The sequence below is a fragment of the Budorcas taxicolor genome, chromosome 15 (assembly GCF_023091745.1).
Source record: "Budorcas taxicolor isolate Tak-1 chromosome 15, Takin1.1, whole genome shotgun sequence".
NCBI classification, from domain to species: Eukaryota; Metazoa; Chordata; class Mammalia; order Artiodactyla; family Bovidae; genus Budorcas; species Budorcas taxicolor.
Genome location: NC_068924.1, coordinates 48,118,642 through 48,128,035, shown reverse-complemented (window position 1 = coordinate 48,128,035; position 9,394 = coordinate 48,118,642).

Sequence of the window (9,394 nt, the reverse complement as noted above, 5' to 3'; positions counted from 1 at the left end):
TCTATTTTTGTGCCAGTATCATACTGACTTGATGACTGTAGCTTTGTAGTATAATCTGAAGTCAGGAAGGTTGATTCTTCCAGCTCCATTCTTCTTTCTCAAGACTGCATTGGCTATTTGGGGTCTTTATGTTTCCAAATGAATTGTGACATTTTGTTCTAGTTCTGTAAAAAATGCCATTGGTAAGTTGATAGGGATCGCATTGAAAATCTGTAGATTGCATTTGGTAGTATAGTCATTTTCAAAATACTGATTCTTCCTACCCGGGAACATGGAATATCTCTCCATCTGTTTATGTCATCTTTGATTTCTCTCATTAGTGTCTTATAATTTTCTGTGTACAGTTCTTTTGTCTCCTAAGGCAAGTTTGCTGCTACTGCTAAGTGGCATCAGTCATGTCCAACTCTGTGCGACCTCACAGACGGGGTCTAATCCCCCGTCCCTGGGATTCTCCAGGCAAGAACACTGGAGTGGGTTGCCATTTCCTTCTCCAGTATATTAAAGTGAAAAGTGAAAGTGAATTCGCTCAGTCGTGTCCAACTCTTTGCGACCCCATGGACTGCAGCCTATCAGGCTCCTCCATCCATAGAATTTTTCGGGCAAGAGTACTGGAGTGGGGTGCCATTGCCTTCTCCGTAAGGTAAGTATATTCCTGGATATTTAATTCTTTTTGTTGCAATGGTGAATGGAATTGATTCCTTAATTTCATTTCTGATGTTTCATTATTAGTATACAGAAATGTAAGTGATTTCTTTGTATTGATTTTGTATCCTGCAGCTTTGCTAAATTCACTGCTCAGTTCTAGTAATTTTCTGATACTATCTTTAAGGTTTTCTATGTACAGTATCATGTCAGCTTCAAACAGTGACTGCATTATTTCTTTCCGATCTGGATTCCTTTTATTTCTTTTTCTTCTCTGATTGCTGTAGGTAGGACTTTCAAAACTATGCTGAATAATAGTGGTGAAAGTGGACACCCTTGTCTTTTTCCTATCTTAGGTGGAATGCTTTCAGTTTTTCACCATTGAGAATAATGTTTACTGTAGGCTTATTATAATTGGCATCTACTATGTAGAGGTAGGTTCCTTTAATGCCCATTTTTTGAAGAGTTTTAATCATAAATGGGTACTGAATTTTGTCAAGGGCTTTTTCTGCATCTATTGAGATTGCCATATGGTTTTTATCTTTCAGTTTTTTGATATGGTGTATCACATTGATTGATTTGCATATATTAAAGAATTCTTGTATCCCTGGAATAAACCCAACTTGATTATGGTGTATGAGTTTTTTGATGTGTTGCTGAATTCTGCTTGCTAAAATTTTGTTGAGAATTTTTGCATCTATGTTTTTCAGTGATATTGGCCTGTAGTTTTCTTTTTGTGTGTTGTTTCATCTGGTTTTAGTATCAGGGTGATGGTGGCCTCGGAAAATGAGTTTATAAGTGTTCCTTCCTCTGCAATTCTTTGAAAGAGTTTTAGAAGGATAGGCATTCTCTCTTCTCTAAATGCTTGATAGAATTCTCCTGTGAAGCCATTTGGTCTTGGGCTTTTGTTTTTTGGGGAGGTTTTTGATCACAGCTTCAATTTCAGTGCTTGTAATTGGGTTGTTCATGATTTCTATTTCTTCCTGGTTCAGTCTTGGAAGGGTGAATTTTTGTGAGAATCTGTCCATTTCTTCCATGTTATCCATTTTATTGCCATATGGTTGTTCATAACAGTCTCTTATAATCATTTGTATTTCTGCATTGTCTGTTGTAACCTCTCCTGTTTCATTTCTAATTTTGTTGACTTGATTGTTCTCTCTTTCTTTCTTGATGAGTCTGTCTAAAGGCTTTTCAATGTTTAACTTCTCAAAGAACCAGCTTTTACTTTTATTCATGTTTAATGCTGTTTCATTTCTTTTTCATTTATTGCTGCTCAGATCTTTATGATTTCTTTTCTTCTACTATTTTTTTTTTTGTTGTTGTTCTTTTTCCAGTTTTTTCGATGTAAAGTTAGGTTGTCTATTTGATGGTTTTCTTATTTCTTGAGGTAGGATTGTATTGCTATAAACTTCCATCTTAGAAATGCTTTTGCTGCATCCCACAGTTTTTTTTTTTTTTAAATATTTATTTTCATGTATTTATTTATTTGGCTGCTCCAGGTCTTAGTTGCTGCATGTGGGATCTAGTTCCCTGACCAAGGATTGAATCTGGACCCCTTGCAATGAGAGCATGGAGTCTTAGCCTCTGGACCACCAGGGAAGTCCCCATCCCACCATTTTTGAGTTGTTGTGTCTTCATTGTCATTTGTTTCCAGAAATTTTTTTATTTCCCTCTTGATTTCTTCAGTAACTTGTTGGTTATTTAGAAATGTGAGGCTTAATCTCTATGTGTTTGCATTTCTTATAGCTTTTTTCTTGTAAGTGATATCTAGTCTCATACCATTGTGGTCAAAGCAGATGCTTGCTATGATTTCAATTTCTTAAATTTAGTGAGGTTTGATTTGTGACCCAAGATGTGGTCTACCCTGGAGAATGTTCCATATGTACTTGAGAAGAGGAGTATTCTTCTACATTTGGATGGAATGTCCTGAAGATATCAATGAGATTCATTTTATCTAATGCATCAATTAAGACTTGGGTTTCCTTATTAATTTTCTGTTTTTATGATCTGTCCATTGGTATGATTGGGGTGTTAAAGTCTCCTACTATAATTGTGTTACTGTCAATGTCTCCTTTTACATCTGTTAGTATTTATCTTATGTATCGAGATGCTCCTATATTGGGTGCATAGATATTTATAATTGTTATGTCTTCCTCTTGGATTCATCCCTTGATCATTATGCAATGTCCTTCCTTATCTCTTGTAATATTCTCTATTTTAAGGTCTATTTTGTCTGATATGCCAATTGCTAGTCCAGCTTTCTTTTGCTTCCTATTTGCATGGAATGTATTTTCCTCTCCTTTCACTTTCAGTCTATATGTGTCTTTAGGTCTGAAGTGGGTTCAGCACATATAGATAGCATATATATGGGTCTTGTTTTTGTATCCATTCAGCCAGTCTGTGTTTTTTGGCTGGAACATTTAGTCCATTTTCATTCAAAGTAATTATTGATATATATGTTTCTATAGCCATTTTCTCAATCATTTGGGGTTGAATTTTTACATCTTTTTTCTTCTTGTATTTATTGATTATATATAAGTCCCTTTAACATTGTTGTAAAGCTGGTTTGGTGGCAATGAGTTCTCTTAACTTTTGCTTGTCTGAAAAGCTTTTTGTTTCTTCATCAATTTTGAATGAAATCTTTGCCAGATATAGTAATCTTGGTTGTAGATTTTTCCCTTTCAGTAGTTTAAATATATCCTGCAATTCCCTTCTGGCCTGCAGAGTTTCTGATGAAAGATCAGCTGTTGAGTGTACGGGGTTGCCCTCGTATGTTACTTGTTGCTTCTCCCTTGCTGCTTTTAATTTTCTTTCTTTGTGTTTAGTCTTTGTTAGTTTGATTAGTATGTGTCTTGGCATATTTCTCCTTGGGTTTATCCTGTATGGGACTCTTTGTGCCTCTTGGATTTGACTGAATATTTCCTTTCCCATGGTGAGCAAATTTTCAACTATAATCTCTTCAAAATTTTTCTCATGCTCTTTCTTTTTCTCTTCTTCTTCTGGGACCCCTATAATTCAAATATTGGTGCATCTGATATTGTCCCAGAGGTCTCTGAGACTGCTTTCAGTTCTTTTCATTCTTTTTACTTTATTCTGCTCTTCAAAAGTTATTTCCACCATTTTATCTTCCAGCTTATGGATTTTTTCTTCTGCTTCAGATATTCTGCTATCAAATCCTTCTAGAGTATTTTTAATTTCAGTAATTGTGTTGTTTGTCTTTGTATGTTTATTCTTTAGTTCTTCTAGGTCTTTGTTAATTGATTCTTATATTTCCTCCATTCTGTTTTAAAGGTTTTGGATCATCTTTACTATCATTATTCTGAATTCATTTTCAGGTAGTTTGCCTATTTCCTCTTCGTTTATTTGTACTTCTGTATTTCTAGTTTGTTCCTTCATTTGTGTAGCATTTCTCTGCCTTTTTATTATTATTTTTTTATCTTATTGTGTTTGAGGTCAACTTTTCCCAGGCTTTAAGGTTTAATTTGTTCTTCCTTTTGGTTTCTGCCCTCCTAAGGTTGATCCAGTTGTTTGTGTAAACTTTGTATATGATGAGATTTGTGGTGAGTTTTTTTTTTTTTTAGTTTTTTTCCTACTTGTTTTTGTTTTTCCTCTGATGGGCAAGGCTGAGTGAGGTGGTAATCTTGTCTGCTGATGATTGGGTTAGTATTTTTGTTTTGTTTGTTGTTTAGATGAGGAGTCCTGCACAGGGTGCTGGTGGTTGGATGATGTCTGGTCTTGTATTCACGTGGCTTCCTTTGTGTGAGTTCTCACTATTTCATCCTCCCTGGGATTAGTTCTCTGGTAGTCTAGGGTCTTGGAGTCAGTGCTCCCACTCCAAACGCCCAGGGCTTGATCTCTGGTCAGGAATGAAGATTCCACAAGTGGTTTGTTACGGAATTAAGTGAGATAAAACAAATATCCAAAAATGAGAAGCCAAAGATGAACCCCAGACAAATGGCAGTTACAAAATCAGGCAAATAATAATTAAAATAATGGAATATATACATTTACACCCATGAGTGAAGTCAAAACAGTCCAACAAAAATAAAGTACAGTAGACTTATCCAGCAAACAAAGGAAATAAAAAATTATATTTATCAGTTGAGAACAAAACTAACTAAAGCATTAATTGGAAAACAGAATTAAAGCAAGTTGCCAAGTGGGGGAAAAAACAATGAATATGAAGACAAAACTAACAAATATGCTGAGAGGAAAGAAAAGAAAGAAATAATAGATATGCAAAGTTAAACAGAGGTAGATGAAGAAGATTTATATACATTAAAGATTAACTGCAAAGGGAAAAGAAGTGTAGAAAGGCAAACAAAGGAATAAATGTAGAAAAAATATAATAGGTTTTTTAAAAAAAAGTTAAAAATTAAAACCATGAAAAGAAAAAAGGATAAAAAAAATGGAAGAAGAAAGGTAAAATTAAAAAAATAAAATAAAGAAAACTACACAGAACTGCAAAAGCCCAAGTTGAGGCAAAGCTTTATAACAACTATAAAAAAATGTGACTGAATATACACATATACATATCCATACAGTCCAAGAAAAATAAAGTACAATAGATTGACCCAGAGTAAAAAGGAAACCAAAAATTATATCTATCAGAACAAAATTAACTAAAGCACAAACTGGAAAACAAAATTAAAGTAAAGTTCCAATTGCAGATAAAGCAATGAAAATAAAACTAACAAATATGTTGAGAGGAAAGGAAAGAAAGAAAAGAAAGAAAGAATAGATGTGCAAAGCTAAATAGAGTTAGATAAAGAAGATTTATATACATTAAAGATTAACTGCAAGGGGAAAAGAACAGTAGGAAAAGCAAACAAAAGATTGAATTGGTGGTGGGGGGAGAAAGAAAGAAAAAAATTCCAAAAGACTCTATAGAACAAGTCAAAATATAAGAATAATAAATGCTTTTCTTGAATCAGTGCTGTCACTGCTGGGAGTCACAGTCCATCTCACCTCCCTAGGATGCCCTGCAACACTGTGCTGATCTCTGGACCTGCTATGGGGGCAGCTCAGATTCTAATTTGGTCCTGCTCCAGTGTGTTCTTGCCTCCTATGTCTACAGCTATCAGAATTAGTGTGCTTTCTTTTGTGGGAGCTCTCAATGTCCTTTTATATATTCCATAGACACAGAGTCTGCCTAGTCTAGCACGTGGATTTAATCTGCAGCTTGTACAGCTGGTGGGAAAGTTTTGGGTCTTCTTCCTTAGCCACACTGCCTCTGGGTTTCAATAGTGGTTTATTTCCAGTTCTGCATGTGGGTTGTCCACTGGGGTTTTGCTCATGAGGCTGCCCTGGAGGACTTGGGTCTGCCCCTGTGAGAGCCAGGGATAGATGTGGTGCAGCTGCTTGGCTTGCAGGGGTTCTGGAGGCACCAGGTACTCAGGGGAGTTGACAGCTAGGACAGCAGGAAATACTGTGTTCTAGAAGGGTATGACAACCAGTACTGGCCAATACCCTCCAGTATTCTTGTCTGGAAAACCCCCTCCCTGCATGGATACACTTAAGACTTTTATTGCCTGTGGCAGTTCTGCCCCAATGAGAGTTGAGAATGAAGGTGGCGCAGCTGCTTGGCTTGCGGGGACCCTGGCAGCACCAAATGTGCAGGGACATGAACTGCCTCTGTCGCAGGAGTTATGGCCCTATCAGAGTCTTTCTTCAAGCCTCTTGTAGCTGGTGATTGCAAGGCCTCTTTGGCCAGTCTTTCTCCATAGTTCTGCCCATTCAGGCACTTAGAGGGCTCCCTTGCCTGGGGTCATTCTCTGTTGTTCAGCACGTCAGGCATTCAAAGGGGCACCCTGGGTGGGGTCCTACTCTGTAGTTCAGTGCATCATGTATTTGATGGACCAGCCTATCTATTGTGCAGCTGCTGATGCTGGTGTATAGAGAGAGGCTATGATGATGGCTCCACCTGCTCTGTGTGACAGCATTATTGCCTTGCTCCCATGGCTGTCCAGCTTTCTTCAACAGGCATTTCCCACCATAATCTCCTCCTTCACATCCCTTTGATCCATCTCTCTGCAGTCAATAGCAGCCCTGCTCCACAATCCCTAAACTCCAGCTCCCAGCCACTGTGATTTCTGGGAACCTGCATCCCTGTTCCTGTCCAAGGGACTATGTATGGCTGCAGCAAGGACTGTCTAATTCTCATTGCATTTAAGCTGCCACATGTGAGCTGTTTCTGTCTTAAATGTTTCTCCTCTAACTCAGACAATTGTCCTGATGTGAGGATCAGACCCCTGCTTCAGTTTTCCCACCTGCTGAGGGCAGGTCCAATCCTACTAACACTCCTGTTTCTTCCTTTGTCCTAGCAAGTTTTGTGTGGTTCTATATATTACTTTCCACTGGTCAGTTACTCCTGTCCACTCTCAGCTGGTGTTTGGTATGCACTTCTGTGTCTGAAGGTGTATTCCTGATGTATCCATGGACAGATAGGTACTTCACATCCACCTACTCTGCTATCTTGTTCCTGTAATTTGTATTTTGACTTGCAATTGATTACTCTGCTTTTTGTCACTGAAGGTGAGTGAAGAAGAGTGGGACTAAGTAAAAAATGTAATGGAATTCCTGAATATGTGATGACAATGTTGTTCTCTATGTCAATGGTAACATCTATGTACAGGTTTGTTAAATAGTAAGATTCTGGTTTCGTGAAATTCATCATGTTTTGACTCATGCATCAATATTTTGGAATTTCTCCTTCAACTACCTATTTTTATGCCAATATTATTTTCATCTAGATGACAGTCATTAATTTCACTCAAAGGGTTATTGCAGTCTCATGTCATTTAAAATAGCTTAAGTATAAAGTATTCATCAAGACATACTATACAAAATACATATAGACATAAGACTTACATAGAGAAAACTAATAATCATTTTTGAGAGCAATTTTAAAAGATATACATAAGTGTAGATATATACAATCATCATATATCCAGTCTTGTTATTGTGAATTTCTATTCTAAGTACCTATTTATATTTATACACCTATTTTTCCTTGGAAGAAAAGGTATGGCAAACCTAGACAACATATTAAAAAGAAGAGATGTTACTTTGCTGACAAAAGTCCATATAGTCAAATCTATGGTTTTTCCAGTAGTCATGTATGGATGTGAGAGTTGGCCCATAAAGTTGACTGCCAAAAAACAGACACTTTTGAAGACAGGAGGAGAAGGGGACAGCAGAGAATTGGATGGTTGGATGGCATCACCGACCCGAGGGGCATGAGTTTCAGCAAGTTCCGGGAGTTGGTGATGGACAGGAAGTCTGGCGTGCAGCAGTCCATTGGGTTGCAAAGAGTCAGACAAGACTGAGAAACTAAACTGAACTGGACTGATGATGGTTATGTCATAAAGCCACTCTATTTTCAACATGAAATATAGCTTCTAATGACAACAACAACATTATCATTTACATATGACAGTTATTCCTTAATTGCATCTTGAATTTCATTGTCCATAAAGGGAGAAAATGAAATCAAAACAAGAGTTTGTCTTGTGCTTAGAAGATATGTTGTGTAAATTTTTGTAAACCATACCAGACTTAGACTAAAAGGGATCTTACACATTATACTCACCTATTTGTATAGGTGAGAGTTAAATTTCTTAACTATATCATTCTGAGTACAATCAAAAACCTTTGACACTTGGGCACAAAGGTCAGAACTACTTCTAGTACTGCTTTTCTCATGCCCAGAAGCTATCCACTGCAGTGTTAAAACAAGTACAGAGACATACAGAAGTTAAATGTATGGTGGCCCAGAGAATATGGCATTTCAACTACTTCAGCTAATTCTATGGGTTTATTTTTTGGTTTGGTACTGAATTACTCAGGTTCAAATTTGGAATGTCATCAGTTGACTTTTCCACTGTATCTTAAACTTACTACTTGAGTAGAACTAGTTAGAGGATGTAGATTTTCTCCCTATTATTTAAAAAGAAAATATGTTTTATTTCAGGCCTAATAATAAATAAGATAGCAAAAATGTTTGTCATTGGGGATTCTCTTATTATATATTACCCACTCTATTTTCAATAACTATACAAGCAACAGGAGTAGCCAATATTTGTGATGTGCTTACTATTACTCAGATATTATAACTAGCACTACAATTCTATCAGTGATTGGTACCTAACGGAGGTGATGCTGATCTTTAGGGAATATCTTGGAAATTTTTCTTTGTGTTTTGTCATTGTCATCAAAGTATTTAAGAGACATTACTGGATTTAATGACTATAAACCAGAAAGAAACCTCCAATACATAGAATAATTCCTCCCAACCTCCCACCCTGCACAAAATGTCCTGTATATGAGAGAAACTTCAGATATGCAACTGGATATTGTGTAGTTTAAAAAACAAAAGCCTAAAAAAAATAGATTAATTAATTTAAAAAAACAAAAGCCTATATAATATTCTGAATACAGAATTTTACCTTGCTTGTATTTGCTGTTATGAATGTAGATTTTTTTCACTTTGCTTTACTAATAATCAGAAATTACTTTTGTATGGTTTTAACAAGCAAATACATACTTGATATTATAGAAATATAACTATTCAAGAGAATGGTATAAATTGTTTGTTAAGACTATTATCAGAAGTTATTAAATATTTTTGAAAATTACACCACCAACAGCAACAATAACATTTCTCATGGTGTCTGAGTAATCAGTGAAATACACCAAGATTCACTGATATTTATAACTTTCATATTTATAGTTATTCTATGCATAGGTAAAA